The 17,943-nt window shown below is 33.1% G+C and overlaps 1 non-coding gene across 1 annotated transcript; it reads left to right on the top strand.

Moving 5' to 3' along the window:
- Window positions 1-3,236: 3,236 nt before the first annotated feature.
- LOC145401829 (small nucleolar RNA SNORA69) lies at window positions 3,237-3,365 on the top strand. Its single transcript, XR_013897671.1, has one exon. It is a non-coding gene; the product is annotated as a small nucleolar RNA SNORA69 (small nucleolar RNA).
- Window positions 3,366-17,943: the final 14,578 nt, after the last annotated feature.

The following is a 17,943-nucleotide window of genomic DNA, read 5'->3' as shown; positions in this document are numbered from 1 at the left end:
TATATATATATATATATATATATATATATATATACACTTTATCGTAACTTCACCTGTCCATAGAGCAGTAAGTTTTTATTTTATTTTTGAATTTTAAAGACAAGTGGGTACGTTTCCAAATAGCATATTTTTCATTTTCATCGGAGAAACGAAGATTTTATCATCACCAATCTAACTTTCTAATAGAAAGAGATTGTTCACGTGCCATTCTCACACGGATGAATTTTTTTACCCTTTTGAGTCCAATGTTTAAGTAAAAAAGAACATTTAATTCTCTCTGCTTGATAAGAAGTATATCAGTCTGAAGAAAACGTAACTATTTGTCAAGTTTCATCAAAACCATTTTTTTTTTTTTTATGCCATTCCATGAGAAATCTTAGGACTTCGTTACGTTTTTTTTTTTTCTCTCTTGGAGCCATTTTATTTCTTTCAATACAATCTCAACCGAAGGGAGAAACATGTACTGTAAGCAGGAAAAATCACCTGACATTGCAAATATGCTGGGAATTAAACCTGCGACTCTCAGGTGCGAGCCAAACAGCATACCAGTACATCACGACCAGGTAAAAGTTATCTTGTCACAACATTGTAGACACTCCGATTCCCAACTGATAACCCGAGATGAAACAATCTCGTACGTGCTGTGGATAAATTAAGTGCATCTACTTGTCCGAATGCCAAAAGATTGTCTCATCCTCCCAGATTCACGGTTGGAAATCGGAGGACCTCGTTCTAAGAATGTGACAATGTGAGAACTTTTCCCTGGTCGAGGTGTAGTGGTATACTGCCTAGCGCTCACGTGAGAGTCAAAGGTTCAATTCCCGGCAATTTGACATTATGTTAGATAACGAGTAATCACATTTCGAAGCAATTTTACCTTCGAAAATGTCAGCTATAAATACGACCCTTTCTTATGTGCACAAATTCCTTTTTTTTTTTTTTTTTTTCATTTAATGAATAGCCTCAAGGTGCCAGTTGAAACAAGTCATACAGATAAAATAAAATCCCTTCTAGCTTTATTTTTTTTTTCTCAACCTCATCAAATGAGAATCATATAGTTTTTTTTTTTTTCATCAAATGAGAATCATAATCCAATAAATATCAGTAATACGAGCCAGTTCAATGTGTGAGATTGTATTTTATGTTACATCTCTCCTTGAAGCAGGATTTTTGAAAAAAATTTCTAGCTTGGTTTTTTTTCCCCCTATCAAATGTTCCCTAAAATTTAGATTCCAAAGAATTTAGGGTACATTTCTCGAAGTTTCATATTTAGCGGTTTCACCTAAACACATTCTGCTTCAATGCAGTAGGAATGTTATGAATTACTTTCTTAACGGTTGCTTTCAGTTGAGACAACTTCATATATTTTACTTTTCTTAACCTTCAAGTGACGGTTATTTTGGATTGGGAAAAAGACAACGTGCCTTCGAAGGTAAAAATTCAAATAATCTTAATGTACTTCAACCTTTCTTTCCTACTTTAGTAACAAAATTCTTCAGGTTTAAAACCAACATATCTCTGTTTTTCATGGGCATTTTTTTCTTTTTATGGTCATATTTACCTGAGTATCAATACCTCGTAAATTTTCTAATACCATGTATCGTTCGGAAAGATTTACCTACGGAAGTATATCTTTGGGTTTACTGTAACACAACCCATTATTCTTTTCATTAAACTTAATCAAGAAGCTTAAAATGCAATTTTAAGACTTTAGGAATAGAAAAAAAATCCTATAGTTATTTTTAGATTTTTTGGCGAACACCATCAAAAGAAACTTTTTCAATAAACATGTCACGTGAGGTGATTATGTTTAATTGGTTACTTGACCTCCATTAATTGCAGAATATTTTTTCATCTGCATTTTCTCTAAAATATTATCAAATCTAAATACAATTCCGTGTTTATTCTGCGTTTCCACCCCGCAAAACACGGGTTTTTCCTTCACTATATTATAACTGTTTTGAATTACTCATACAGAGGTTTCCTTCACTTATGACAAGTTCACACGACTACTCATAACAAGTTTAGAGAGACGACCGTTGTATTACAAAAGATAATCTAACAGACACTGCTTGAAAAGAAAAATTCTAAACAATCTGAAGGCAACATTTACATCACTCCTCTTATAATCTGTAGTTTTCTTCTATCTGTAGAGCACGAGGTTTTGAAATATTTATTTCATTTTTTAACGACGATTAACGCTTTATCATTTTCTTTATACGGCTTTAACCGATTTTACCCAAGAAAATATATATTAGGATCTATCACGACGTTTTTATCAGGTTCAGAGATTATTTTTTTTCTTTTAATCGTCTCAAAATTAAGTTTCAAAGCCAACGTCGTGTAGATTGAAATGAAATCGGCTCCAGGTCTAAATTTTTTACTTTTTCCCTGCCCCATGATGACGAAACTTTTTCAATAAACGCCTCAAATGCCAGCTTTTATCGGTTGAATCGAATATTATTGCTTTTTTTTTTTTTCATACGAAAATATTTTCTCAAATTCAGAAGGAATTGACAGCGTTCTCCAACGAGTTAATTTGTCCATATGTCGAAGTTGCATATTCACCCGTATATAATCACGGCTTAATTATTTTTGCTTTCAGTCGTAACAAGTTCAAACCTTGATCTATTCTTTAATTCCACACAGTGACGGCAGCGTTGAATGAAAAATCATAATGCGTGCGAAGGTAAAAATCAAAAGAATCTCTTGTGACGTTCTTATCAAAGCTTCTTCAAACTGCTTTTTTTTTTTTTTTCAGCCATTACATTTAGACGAGCAACGAAATTCCTAATGTTTAATAATTACATCTCATTTTAAATTTTTTGACTCGGTCATGTCGATTTCCTCAGTTTCATTACCTCCTCCAACGTGGTTACTTTCTCACCACTGACCGTTTGTTTGTTTATTTGTTTATTTGTTTGTGAGCAGTAAACATACCAAGAAATTTGGTATTCAATTAAACATTGGTGCTGACCCGGATAAAGATTCTTATCCAGGATTTTTTTTTCTCCTTAACATTGCGAGACAGGGCCATTTTCGCATTTTCGTTAATTCTCATATCTATTATCACCCCTCTGAGTAATTCTCCCCACGGAGGTATGTCTTTAGGTATTTATGAACTATTGATACTAATGTCTTTTCATGTTAATTAAGAACTCAAAATGCCGGTTTCAATGTTTCGTATGAAAAAAAAAACAACTATGATAAACACCAGAGGTGGCAGTCACTGGTGACGTTCAAAAGTGAACTGTTTTTTATCTTTTAAGAAATATGACCATTATTTAAAAAAAAAAAAATGCCTTGGGATTTTTATTTTTATCCCATCATGATGGGATAAAAATGAAAATCCCAAGGCGACATTTATTAGCACATGTCAGTGTTCGTGAAATCTGCAATATGCATTTATCCGTCAATCACGAAAAATCTGTGACGTTTTTATATTATGGAAATCACCTTAATCTGACTGTCATTACCTTCTCATATATTTTATAGGAGTTTTCACGGTCCTATGTCTTTCACGTCCTCTTGTTATGTGTAGAAATTGCTCTTTCACTTTAGCCGTCTCGAAACGTCATTTGAAAGCTAGCTTTAACCTTCCTAGTTTTCTCGACGAAGTCCTCGTCAAACGATTATTACTGTGTAATTAACACCTGAAATATTAGCTTATTTAACGTGTTATGCGATTATTTTTCTCCCTATAGCAACGATGATTACATATATATTTTTTGTTAGTATTTTTTGACCGTCAAATGTACCTTGAATTTTGGTACGTATTGATTGTGTTTTCCAAGATATTTAGTAATCTAACGTTGCATGTTTAGCGCTTTCGCCTAATATACGTGGCTTCTAACGTCACCGCAATAGAATTACTCCTATAGCTGTTGCCTTCGATTGGTATAAACTTCGATTGGAATGAACAGAAGCTAATCAGTGGAAAATGCTTGCGGTAAATAGTTCAAAGAAACACAGGTAACATTAATGATAGTTCATGTGAACAATTTCATTTTTTTTGTCATTCACGATAAATCTACTGATCTTAATAACCAAATGATTAGGGTTTAACGATTTACATCTCAGATTATGAAAGAACGTTTTTTTCTCGGTTATAAACCTGATCCTTTTTTTTTTTTTTATCCGAGATATTACGGTTGGGAGAACTACGTCTTGGCGACTAACTCAATCCTATATATTGCTAAAGAAATTACTTTGTTAATTATATCATGAAACATATGGCATTATAAATATCTATCTATTGCCAGCCAGTATGAAAATAAATTAATCCTATCTCTAATGTTTTCGGTTTTCTCAATGAACTCGTGAAACGATCTTCGCTGTACAATTAATACCTGAAATATTAAATTGTTTAACATGTGAATCGATTATATTTTATTGTACAGTCGCCAAACTTTCCACCTGGGCCACCTATCAGCGAGAGGTGGTTAACGGGTGCTGGCAACAGTACATGTGTTTGTTCGTGTGTACATGTTCGACCAAATTCGGATCATCAACTTTCTTCGTCCGTAGTGAACCTTCGTCAGAGTTCATCCCAATTTTCAGTAGGCAGTTTTTAGCCAACAGAATTTCAAAGGAACTTCTTGAAAGTATTGGATAGTGCTAGTATTGAAACAATAAGTAAAATAACCTAAAAGACAGCATCTTAACATATGTTACATATTTATAAACGTATTTTTTTCCCTAATACATGATAAACCAATGGCTAAAAATTGTCTACTGAATATTGGGAGGAAGAACCGTCGTGTGACCAGCCCTTACGGTAGAAAAATTGATACCGGTGTCTAACTATTCGTTTTGCATTTCGCCAGTCCTGGACCGGTCTCGATTAAACCTATTGAAATACTATTTTTGATCCGAGACATGGTTAGATAAGTTAGGTCATTAATCGTTAAAGGATTACTCACTGGGCGGGTAGTAATTTAAACTAGGTAGGATATATATATATATATATATATATATATATATATATATATATATATATATATATATATAGATATATATATATATATATATATATATATATATATATTCCAGCCTGTAATGATAATTTCATGTTCGTTATGTTGCATTTACCAATCACATACGTAATATCATAGGCAATGGTTATATAAATGTCCCAAGAATTCATGAATCATTAGCAGTTGTGCTTAAAATGACAAGCTTTTGCATACTGTTATGGAGAGGTGGTGTCTTCATCTTGTTATAATGTGAGATTATGTTGTTCGGTGAATAATCGATGAGAGTGTAAATGTGACCTCACACAGAAAAGCACCGCTCACAATCAATTTTCCTTGTAATGTGTAATTCAGTCATTCGTTAGATGAATGAACTATACACGTGTGCTGTTATGACCATAGTCATGTGAAATATGATACAGTAAGTCATTATCATAGCTGATATAATAGCCACATTCGACCTGAGTAAGCATAAACTCTTTGCCTGTTGAGGTGACATTATTTTAACATACCTCATCGTGGTGCACCACAGGACACATAAAAACACCTACCTGACGTATTACCAATGAGGAAATAAGCAACCGTTAACAGTGTCTGAACATCATCCTAATGTTTACTGGTCAGTGTCATTCATGATGTGAATATGGTAGGTAATCTTACTTGTAACTGGAGAGAGAGAGAGAGAGAGAGAGAGAGAGAGAGAGAGAGAGAGAGAGAGAGACTTGGGGCGATTCCAGTATTTGGTGCATTAATATGTTATGGTAACAATGTAAAAATAAAATAGAAACTATAATGTTTAGTACTGTTAAGAATGCAAATATTTAATAGAATGCTAATGGATCTCAAAAACTAGTTCGGCAATTATTATCACTGGCAGTATGAATAACGCAACCCCCGCCTCCCTCCATCCGGCGCCTGCCCTGGCCTTCACTACATGCCAAGCCTCCCCCCTAACACAGCCCTCCCATCGGCTTGACCAGTTGCAGGAAACAGGTCGCGTGGAATTGTTGTGTGCCTCAGGTTGCACGGACCAAGGCCAAGTAAGTATAGTTTAAAATATATTATTCTATATAAAATAATATATATATATATATATATATATATATATATATATATATATATATATATATATATATATATATATATTACCTTATCATAAAATTAGTAGTCATATTAATTTGACGTTGGTCAACGCAACCTGTGGCACAGAACAGTTTTCCATGCCACCAGTTTCATGCAAATGGCTGAGCCGATGGGAGAGCCGCCTTACACCTGAGACATTTTTATCCCCACCCAACTCCGTACCCAGCCATCTATGGGATGAACTCTGACTCTGACGGAGGGTCAGTACGGACGAAGAGAGTTGATGATCCGAACTTTCGTCGACCATGTACACACGAACAAACAGATTCATTGTTGCCAGCACCCGTTACCCCCCTCTCGCTGCTAGGTGGCCCAGGTGGAAAGTTTGGCGACTGTACATTCAACTTCACTTCTTACAGCAACAAGATTTATATGTTTAGATATTTATATTTTTTAACATTTTCGGATACTCTGAAAAGGTTTCTGAATAAAGTTAGTCATCTGAGAAAAACGCTTTCTCCGAAATGTACGTGGCTTTTAACATCACTGCACTAGAATTTTCAATCACTCCTTTATCTGTGGCTTCAATCGGTACAAGTTCTGACTTGGAACTATTTTTATCCGTGAATTAAAAATGCCAGTCATTAGAAAATGCTTGCTAATAATAAATCAAATTATCACAGGTGACAATGACAGTTCCTCTATTAACTTGTAATGGACGATAAATCTACTGACCTTAGTAACCGAATGACTGGAATTTCATAATTTACGACTCAGATTTTCAAGCATTTTTTATTTTCTCGGTTAAATTAATATTTTTCATACGAGTTATGACGGTTGAGAGAATTACATTATTTCGTCTAACTCAACCCATTATATTGTTAGAGATTTTATCAAGAATTAGATGCCGGTATCTTTTAACCCTTTTGAGTCCTATGTTGAAGTAAAAGAACATTTATTACTCTGTTTGATCTGAAGAAAATCAGTCCCAAGAAAACGTAACTATTTGTCAAGGCTCATCAAAATTGCATTTTTTTTTTTCTATATGCCAATGCATGAGAAATCTTCGGACTTCCAGTTTTTTTTTTTCTCTCTTGGAGCCATTTTTTTTCTTTGAATAGTCTCAACCGAAGACAGAAACCTGTGCTATAACCATGAAAAATCAACTAACTGCAAATATGCTGTGAATTGAACCTGCGACTCAGGTGCGAGCCAAGCAGCATACCAGTACATCACGAGCGGGTAAAAGTTATCTTGTCGCAACATTGTAGACAGTTCCTCCGATTCACAACTGATAACCGGAGATGAGACAGTCTCGTAAGTGCTGGGGATAGATTAAGTGCATCTACTTGTTCGAATGCTGGAAATCGGAGGACCTCGTTCCAAGACTGTGACAGTGTGAGAACTTTTCCCTTGTCTAGGTGTAGTAGTATACTCCCAGGCTCTTCCGTGCATTTTGGCAATATGCTAGATAATTTTTTGTATACGAGTAATCACATTTCGACGCGATTTTACCTTCGAGAATCAGTGACTAACACGACCCTTTCTTATGTGAACAAATTCCTTTTTTTTTTTTTTTTTTTAATGAATATCCTCAAGGTGCCAATTGACAACCCAAGTAATACAGATAAAATAAAATCCCTTCAACCTGTATTTCTTTTTTCTCAACAACCTTATCAAATGAGAATCATTATGCAATAAATATTAGTAATACGAGCCAGTTAAACTTGTCGTGAGATTGTATTTTATGTTAAATCTTTCCTTAAAGGAGGATTTTTGAAAAAATTTTCTAGCTTGCCCTTCAAATGTTTTCTGAAATTTAGGAGACTCCAAAGAATTTGGGAATATTTCTCGAAGTCTCATATTTAGCGATTTCACCCAAACACATTTTCCTTTTATCTTCACTGTAGTAGAAATGTTATGAATTACTTCCTTAACGGTTCCTTTCAGTTGTAACAATATTTTCTGTACTATTTTTAACCTTGAAGTGACGGTTACTTTGAATGGAGAAATTCAAAAAATATTATAGTTGAACTTTTATTTCCTGTTTATTATAAACAAATAATCTCCGGACTTTAGTAACAAAAATCTTCAGGTATAAAAAATACATATCTAATACCATGTGTCAACGTTCGGAAAGATTTAACTACGGAGGTATGTCTCTGAGTCTACTGTAACACAACCCATTATTCTTTTTTTTAAACTTAAGAAGCTTAAAATGCCATTTTAAGTCTTTAGGCATACAGAAAAAAAAAATCTTTTCTAATTATTTTTAGTTTTTTTTTTGCGAACACCATCAAAAGAAACTTATTCAATAAACACGTCTCGTGTAGTGTTAATATTTTATTTGCCACTTGACCTCCATTTATTACATTTTTTTTTTTAAATCATTTCCTCTAAAATATTATCTGAAATTGAAATATAGTTCCGTGTTTAAATAAATTTATAGGTTTACATTCTGCCTTTTAGTCCCGCAAAACATGGGTTTTTCCATCACTCTATTACAACTGTTTTGAATTACTCATACAAAGGTTTCCTTCACTTATGACAAGTTCACACGACTACTCATAATAAGTTCAGAGAGACGACAGTTGTATTACCAAAAATACTCTAACAGACACTGCTTGCAAAGAAAAAAATCTAAACAATCTGAATGCAACATTTACATCACTGCTCTTATAATCTGCAGTTTTAATCTGTCTTCTAGTGTGATTTTGAAATATTTATTCCGTTTTTAAACGACTATTAATGCTTTATCATTTTCTTTATACGTGTTATCGCGGCTATAACCGATTTTACTCAAGAAATTTTATCTTTGGGTCTATCACTACCTTTTATCAGGTTCAGAGATTAATTTTATTTTTCATTTTAATCTAGTCTCAAAATGAAGTTTCAAGCCAACGTCTTGTAGATTGAAATGAAATCGGCCCAAGTTCTAAATTTTACCCTTTTCTCGCGACCCAATGACCAGAAGAAACTTTTTCAGTAAACACCTCAAATGTCAGCTTATATCGGTTGAATCGATTATTATTGCTAATTTTCTAGGTCTTATTTTTTTCCGACGAAAATGTTTTCTCAAATTCTCCAAGTTAATTTGTACATATGTCGAAGTTGCATATTCACCCATATATAAACACGGCTCTATCTTTTTTTTTTTTTTTTTTTCAATCGTAACAAGTTCAAACCTTGATCTATTTTTCATTCCACGCAGTTACGGCTGCTTTGAATGAAAAATCCTATAATGCGTGCGAAAATAAAGATCAAAAGAATCTCTGGTATCGTTCTTATCCAAGCTTTTTCAAACTGATTTATTTTTTTCATGCATTACGTATGGAATTGAGCAACCAAATTCCTAATGTTTAATAATTACATATCTTGTCATTTTATAGGTTTTGACAATCGGTCATGTTTATTTGCTTGTCAATACCTCCTCAGTTTTATTTCCTCCTCCAAGGTAGTTACTTTCTCACCACTGTTTGTCTGCTTGTTTGTTTTTTGGTGAGCAGGAGTAAACAAAAACTACTGGACGGATTTCCATGAGACTTGGTAGATCAACGGTTGTTGACCCAGAGTAGACTCCATTAAATATTGGTGCTGATCTTGATAAAGATTTTTATCCAGGAAATTTTCTTTTTATAATTGCGAGATACATTCTCGTTAATTTTTCCTTGAATATTGCATAATATTGATGAAAATATCAAGAATATTTTGGATATTGGTATATACGAATGTGTACAGTTTGGGCGTTGGTAGATGTAGTCGCTCTATTGAGTGCCTCTCTAGTTTTTAAGTAATCACGGTACGGAGCGATTTTTTTCTTGGAAATAAATCTTTGGGTCTAATATCACCCCCAATAAATTAAAGACATTTTTTTTTTTTTTCCAATTTCAACATAAGATTTTTCAGCCGACATTTATAATACATGTAAATATTCCTGAAATCAGGAACTCTCTTGCCTCTGACATGCATAAAAATCAGAGAACTTTCATAAAGATCTTACTAACTTGAAGACATTTTAATTTGACCTGTCAATGCCATATTAATTTTTTTTACATGAGATTTCAAGGATGGAACTTATTTTACCCACAAAATTTTTTCCTTTGGACTAACACGACCTATTCTTACGTGTAGGAATTGCTCTTTCGCTTAAGTTTAATCAATACTCCCAAGATGCCATGTCAAAACCTTGATAGTGCACATGAAAATAAAAACACTTTCAGCTGTAACTTTTCAGTTCTCGACGACCTCATCAAACATTATTCACTGTGCAATAAACACATGAAATGCTAGCTTGTTTAACGTATAAATCGGTTATATTTTACATGCAACTTCACCTCTCATCAAAGAGAAATGTTAATTTATTTCTAGTTTTCATTTTTCCTTCAAAACATCACAATATTTGGTTCCCACATTTTTAGAATGCATTTGTTGAAATGGCTTATAAGTTTTTAGCATCATTGCAATAAACTTTTTTGAATTACCCCTATAACGGCCCTATCAGTTGTAACAAATTCCTTTTTTTTTTTTTTTTTTTTGAGATGATGGCTGGCAATATCATTATACATGAATCAATGGAAACGTTCAAAAAAAAAAAAAACTGCTTGACAAGTATAAATGCCAGAGTATCAAGAGCGGTTCGTGTGAATTCTATGGTAAGCTTTTTCATTCTTTTAATCTTTTTGCACGATAAATCTATGGGCTCTAGTAACTAAACTCTTAGGGGTCATTCAAAATAATTATTTCACATCCCAATGTTTCGAAGTTCTTTCAACTCCCGAAATCATTTTTCTCATTCCTTTTTTTATACGAGTAATTTTGGTTCGAAGTGTCTTTTAATTTGATTTTTGTCAAGTACACCCTTTTATAATGAAAAAAGATCAATTTTTTTTATTAATTTGATCAAGAATATGAAAGTCATTTAAATTTCTTGAAAGAAATTTTCTTTTTCCTGTTTTTCAATGACTCCCTCGTCAAACGAACCTTACATGTGAATCGTTAACATTTTTTTCTTCTTACATTAGATGTATTCCAGCAGATGTAAATTTTATTTTCCTTAACGCATTTTTGGCTTCTGGGTTGGTTTCTGAAATTTTAAATCAGTTGGCAATTCCCAAATTTGGTAGAATACATTTGTCGAAGTTGCACACACTGCTTTTGTATTGAAAACATATGGTGTTTACCATTATGCCAGAAGAACTGTTTTTGATTACCCCTAAAGCGGTTGCCTTCAATTGCAAAAAGTTTACCCTTTGGTCTAGTTCTGTATCTTTTTAATGAGACCACCGTTGAAGGAAAAAGAAACTATTTTCGTGGTTGTTCCATTAAAATAATCCAAATAATCTCAATGCGACATTAACAACAACTGAAATCTGTTTTTGTTTATATATTCACGAGAAATCTCTGGAAATCCAGTGGTTTTTATTTTCACCGCCATTTCTTTCCGGTCAATAGCATCAATTTTTTTTATTCGAGTTGTTAAAAGTGATTTTACCTTCGAAAGTATGTCTAACACTACCGTTTGACTGCACAGAAATTTCTCCTGTTTTCAGTTTAGTGAAGAGATTCAACGTGCCAATTCAAAGCAGAATTCATAAAAATGAAAACAGAATCCCTTCTAGCTCAAAAATTTTCGGCAACTGGTTTATTGAGTAAATTGTATTTTATTTCCTGCGTCATATCTCCTAGCAACAGAATATTTTTTTATATGATCAGTCGCATTTTATTTTATCCACAAATCTTGTTTGAAATTTATAAGGAAATGTGTGTGCTCTCAAACATATATGGACACTTCTCGAAGTTACATAATTATTAAATTCACAAAGATAAACTCAGTTTTTACCATCTTGCACAAGAATTATTATGAATTACTTCAATAATGGTTGTTTTCAATCGTAATCAGTTCTCATTGCGTAATACTTTTATCTTTGAAGTGATGGCTGCGTTGAATTAAAAAAAAAAGTCAAAGAACAATGCTTCCAAAGAATTAGAAGACATTTATTATAGGTAGTATCAATACTCCTGTATTTTTTTTTTTTTAAACCTTCACGAACTATGAACACTTACAAAACCAAAATATACAATTTTAACAACATATATCTGTGGTTTTTAAAGGAACTTTGCTCATTTTTATCTAAATATTAATATTTCGTCCTATTTTTTAAATACTTCACATTTCGGTGTAATTTTGCCCACATAAGCATGTTTTATGTTATAATGCAATATAATGTCCCTTTTCCTTTGTTATGCTAAAGGCTCAAAAATCCATATGAAATCTTTAGCAATACAGAAAAAAAAATGAAATATTGAACATTATTCAACAAACCTCAACAAAACGAAATGAAAACCACATGCCACCTGATTTTAAGTGGAAATGAAAATTATTTTATTTGGTACTTGACCTCTCCTTATCGCAGATATTTTTTTTTCTAGGCTGCATTACTTTATCCCCTGAAAAGCTTTTATAATTAAAAAATATGGTTGTGTTAAGCTATATGTTTATAGTAAATCTTCCGAGGCTGCATTTTAGGTGTTTTTATAGAAGAGCACGGTTTTAAGTTTTTAATTAATTATAAAGAGGTTTCCTTCGCTGGTAGCTACTACGCACTGGATATATTTTTTTTTCCGTTTAGTAATCCTTACAAGGCAAGATTTAAAACAATCATGCTTTTGAAATCTGCGGTTTTATGGTATCTTTAATGCACGGGAAATGATGTTTTTAAATTTTCCACGTGATTTTCATCTGTCGATACCATATCATGTTTTAAAACGAGTTATTACTGATTTAAGTGATTTCACCCAAGAAAATATTTCTTAGGTTCTACAAAAGCGGTTCCCAATCTTATTTGGGTGGCGCCCCCTTTAGCCTTGGTCCACGTATTAACCCACCACCCCCAGACGCACCCTCACCCAGGCTTCTTGCCATCATCATATTCTGAACCCTCATTCATGAATTATAATTTACATATATAATGTATGGGTACATAAATGATTGCCACAGGTTTTGAATTCAAACTGCATCAGCTTATCTTACTACTTCTTTTTTTATTTGATAAGGGGGGATTAGAGGAACAGACATTTAAACTATGTTGGGGTCTGTCCACCATCTTTGGGAGTAAGAGCAACTTTTCACTTAAGTGCATATTCTGGTGCCCCAGAAAACGAATGCAAACCCTATGCTGCGTTGTCAATTCTCCTCTTTGAGTTGCGCCCTGGGGTGGGCAAGCCTAAGTACATCTTGTCTTACAACTCATATTTTTTGAAATGATGTTAATCATACATTACCCAAATTCTTAGAATTAAATCACCCATTCAACAACAACAAAAAAAAGTGTGGTAGAGGACCATTGTAGACGATGCCAGTATGAAATATCGGAGCAGGTACAAATTACAGCCTCATGATTTTGTGTTCACATGAATTCGAATAGACAAGCCAATGTAATTAAGAAATTCATCTAAATTTTGGTGCTACATGATACAATGTCGAAGAAATTATGAATCAGCGCACTTATTTCTTCCTGAGAAGTTCGCTGCCCTTCTTCTATACATAATATTTTGGTGATCCTCCACTGCTTCAATAAAGTCGTGGAAATTATGACTGGCGGTGTGGAAACATCGCCTGCTACTACTGTGACGTCATTTTTTTGGTGAACGGTGATTGGTTACTATGGTTTAAATAGAGGAACCTTCCGCTACATGATTGGCCAACACTCTTTCTGGCGCAGACTTAAGTTTGCTGGTGTTGGTCTTAAGACTGTCGAACAACACTCCTCAGAATACCACATGTCAAAACGTATGCACATCGCAAAAGCACTTGCAGAATTTATCGTAACCCAGACACCTTTCAGAATCCACTACCAGGAAGGTGAGGTGGGAAAAACACAAAGGAAGGAAACTAGCTTATAACACAGGTAAAAAGATAAATGAGCTGTGAAGGCTGAAGGAGAGACAAAATATGATTACTGAGTATTAATCAGTGCTTCATCGTACACACACACACACACACACACACACACACACACACTCATATATTTCACAATTTTTTCTCAGAGTAGTCCACCCCCCCCCCTCAAAAGTACACACACACCCTAGGGAGGAATTCCCCTCAGGATGAAAACCAATGGCCTAAGACGACCCTTATTAATCAAGAGTGTCAAAATGCCATTTCAAAGCCTACGTCGAACAACGGAAATGAAATCTCTTTTTGCTCTAATTTTTTTCATTTTTCTCGACGATCCCCTCATCAGGCGACCAATTGCGCAATAAACATCAGAAATAGTAGCTTTTTTATCTCGTTAATCGATTATCATTGATTTACTGCTTCATGGCTCATTGCAGTTTTTTTTTTCTTCGTTGCATTCATCTAATATTTCCTGAAATTCCGAAACTTTTGGCTATGATTTGCAGCAAATTTTGAGTACATTTTAAATATATATATATATATATATATATATATATATATATATATATATATATATATATATGCTTCTTTTTACTTTACTGGAATTGAATTTTTGTTACTCCTTTAACTGTCCTTTTAATCGAAACTAGAGACCACTTTGCACTTTTTTTCTTCCTTGAAATGACGGCTATGATGAATGAAAAGAAGTCAACGGACAATGCTTCCCTGGTGAAATATCCAGAGGATCATAGTCGGCATTTGTGTTGGAATATGCGAACTTTCCTGCGCTTTTTTTTTTTTTTTTTGTATATTATAAACGAAAAATCTGCCGACGGGTAACCAAAACCTTTTGAAACTGTCCATGCCTACTCTTTTTCTTATAAGATATATTATGGTTCGTAGTTTTTTCCCCGAAGGTATGACTGGTTTTTGCACGACACTTTTAGATTGACCATTTTTCTTTAATCAATCAGAATGCTGAAAATGCTATTTTAAATCCATAGTCGTAGAGGAAAAATAAAATCCCTTATAACGATATTTTTCATATTAGTTGACGAACCCGTAATCACCTGAAACTTCTTGTTCAATAAACACATCCAGTCAGTTGATTTCACTTGTGACAAAAATATTTTGTTAACATCCTCTTACAGAAGTAAGAATTTCAAATTTTTCTAGGCCGAATTTTTTCATTTGAAATGTTTCCTGAATTTTAAAAACCATTTATTGGGTATCCTAATAAGTATTAAGTACATTTATCAAAGTTCCATAACTAGCGTTTTCACAAAGAAAAAAAAAAAAAGTTCAAGCTGTTTTGAATTAATCCTAAAAGTGTTGCTTTCCCTCCTACATAGTTAACATTTTGAAGTTAGTAACCATGCATGTCAGTACTCTTGGAATTTTTTTTTTTCTTTTTTTTGAGGGGTGACGATAGCGGTTGAAAAATCTGCGGACAAAGTGATTTTTACTTTCTCGAAGTTATTCTTACTTGAAATTTTTTATACGCGTTACCACGGTTCCACATGATTTAACCCACGAAATATGCCTTACACACAACCCTACAATAATAGTCAGATATTTTTCATTATTTACATTTTAAATTTAATTTAAGGGACTCGACATTTCAAAACATTAGTCATATAGATATAAAGGAAATCCCTTGTAGCTATAGAGTTTAGTCTTTTCTTCACAACTCACCTAAGCAGACGAAACATCGTCACGTGAAATACTAACACTTTCTTTTTCGGATGGAATGATACTTGTTTATTTTTCAGGAGCACATTCTTTCGTTCCTTGAAACGTTTTCTGAATCCTAGAAGCAATTGGATGTCTTTTCCGATAAATTTAGAGTTCATTTGTCGAAGATGCATGTTTTCCTTGAAACTATGTGCAAAGTATAATATTCCCTCCTTTTTTTTATTGTAGTGATGTGGGTCCAGACGCCTCTTAAAGTCCTTTACCATAGAGATTAAGATAAAATGCTGTATGAAAGCAAACTGGGAATTTCTCACCTATTATTGTAACTCATTTCACGTGCGAACTGATGTTTTAAATATATTGTGTCGACTCTTCATAGTAGCCATTAATTTTTTTTGAAGTGTGTCATGAATATCCATCCTCACTGTGTTTCAGACCAATTTTTGGCTCATTGGACGAAGTTGCATACGTTTCGTTTACTCGGTTAAATAATCGGTCCGGAATAATTGTTTTCAATAACTCGTACGGTGGCTATAATACATTACTCCGAGTTCCAAATTGACACTATTTTTTCTCCTATAAATGACGTCTACGTCCAGTGCTGAAAAAAAGATTTAAAAGTCTTCCTTACTGAATAAAATATCAAAAGTTTCAAAGTCGACATTAATAATCGTTTATGAAAATACTCATATACGATTTTTTTTTTCTTTTTCTTGAAATATATGGACGAGCAGTGGTATTTTCCGCTAGTCGATTTCACATTTATGACTCTAATGACGTTGTTTTGCTCAGGTCATCAGAGCAATTAAGTATTTCTCGCAATGAAAAATCTTGTGGTCTAAGACGAACCTGTATATATTTTTTTTTTATTATTATGTAAGTTCAAGGTATCACTTAAGTGATATAGATAAAAAAAAAAATCCTACCTCTAGATTTTTCATTTTTGTTGATAATTATCAATCTAATCGTATTAAACAATTTGCACTTTAAATACAGAACCTTGTCATCTGTGAATCAATATCTTCATATACGCTAGTTCATCATTCCACATAGCAGCATGTTTTATTTCTAAGTAGCATTTTCTCGTCCTTGATAATGTTTCCTGAATTTTATCAACAGCGTTGTTTTTCTCGACAAATTTAGTGGGCGCTTGACGGGGTTACATTATCGTTCTCGCCTTAAACACTTATTTCATGGGGGAAAAAAAAAAAATCAATAATCATCTTAAATGCCCGATGATTTTTCAAGTGAATCGAAAACATTTTGTTTTATTTCTTCTTCAAAAATGCTGCCAAAAAATTAAACCCTTACTTTCATAAAAGTAAGGGTTTAATTTTTTGGCTGCATTTTTTAGTCATATGAAATGTTTTCTTAATTCAAAAAACGTTTCATAAAAATGTAGGGAATATTCGCCAAAATTTTGAAATTAGCGCTTTAACCAAGCAGCCTCACCTCTCCTCAAAGAGAATTTTTTTTTCTAGTTTACATTATTATCTCAAAGCTTTTCTGAATATTAGACGCATTTGGTTTCGACATATTTAGAACATGTTGCAATGGCTTATTATTATCATAACTGCAATATTATTTTTCTGAATTACCACTAAAATGGTCCTTTCAGTAATAACGAATTCCTTATTGGCACTTTTTTTCTTTGAGATGATGGCTGGCAATACTTGAATCAACGGACACCTTAATTGAAAAAAAAAAAATGCTTGCCAAGTAAAAATTCCACAGTATCATGAGCTGGATTCATTATAGTTCAGGTGAATCCTGTGAATTTTTTTTTTAATTATGCACGAAAAGTCTATGGGCTCTAGTAACCAAATTCTTCTGGTTTAGATATTTCAAATCTCAGCGTTTCAAAGTTCTTTCATCTAGAAATAATTTTTATATTCTACCTCTACATTTTTCAATTTTGACGATAACAATTATTAATCTAAATTAATTTTACAATTCGCACTTCAAATACAGGACCATATCAGCTGTGATTCGATTTCTATTTATATGCTATTAATTTCATTTCTCTATATAGCAGCACGTTCTATTTCTAATTAGCATTTTTTCGTCATTTGCAATGTTTGTCTCGACAAATTTAGAGGTCGTTGGAGGAAGTTACATTATTGTTTTCGCTCTAAACATTTAACATTTCTAAAACCCATCATTAAAAAAAAAATCAATGTATTCAATAAACACCTCAAAAAGCAGGATGGTCAAAAGTGAATTTTTTTTTTTTTTTAATCCCATAATAGATATGTTAAATTTTTGGTTTCATTTTTTAGTCATATGAAATGTTTT

Source organism: Coenobita brevimanus, chromosome 56, assembly GCF_032717465.1.
Source record: "Coenobita brevimanus isolate Jiangsu-jjx chromosome 56, ASM3271746v2, whole genome shotgun sequence".
NCBI lineage: Eukaryota > Metazoa > Arthropoda > Malacostraca > Decapoda > Coenobitidae > Coenobita > Coenobita brevimanus.
The sequence above is the reverse complement of the archived record's forward strand: the minus strand, read 5'-3'. Positions and strand labels throughout refer to the sequence as shown.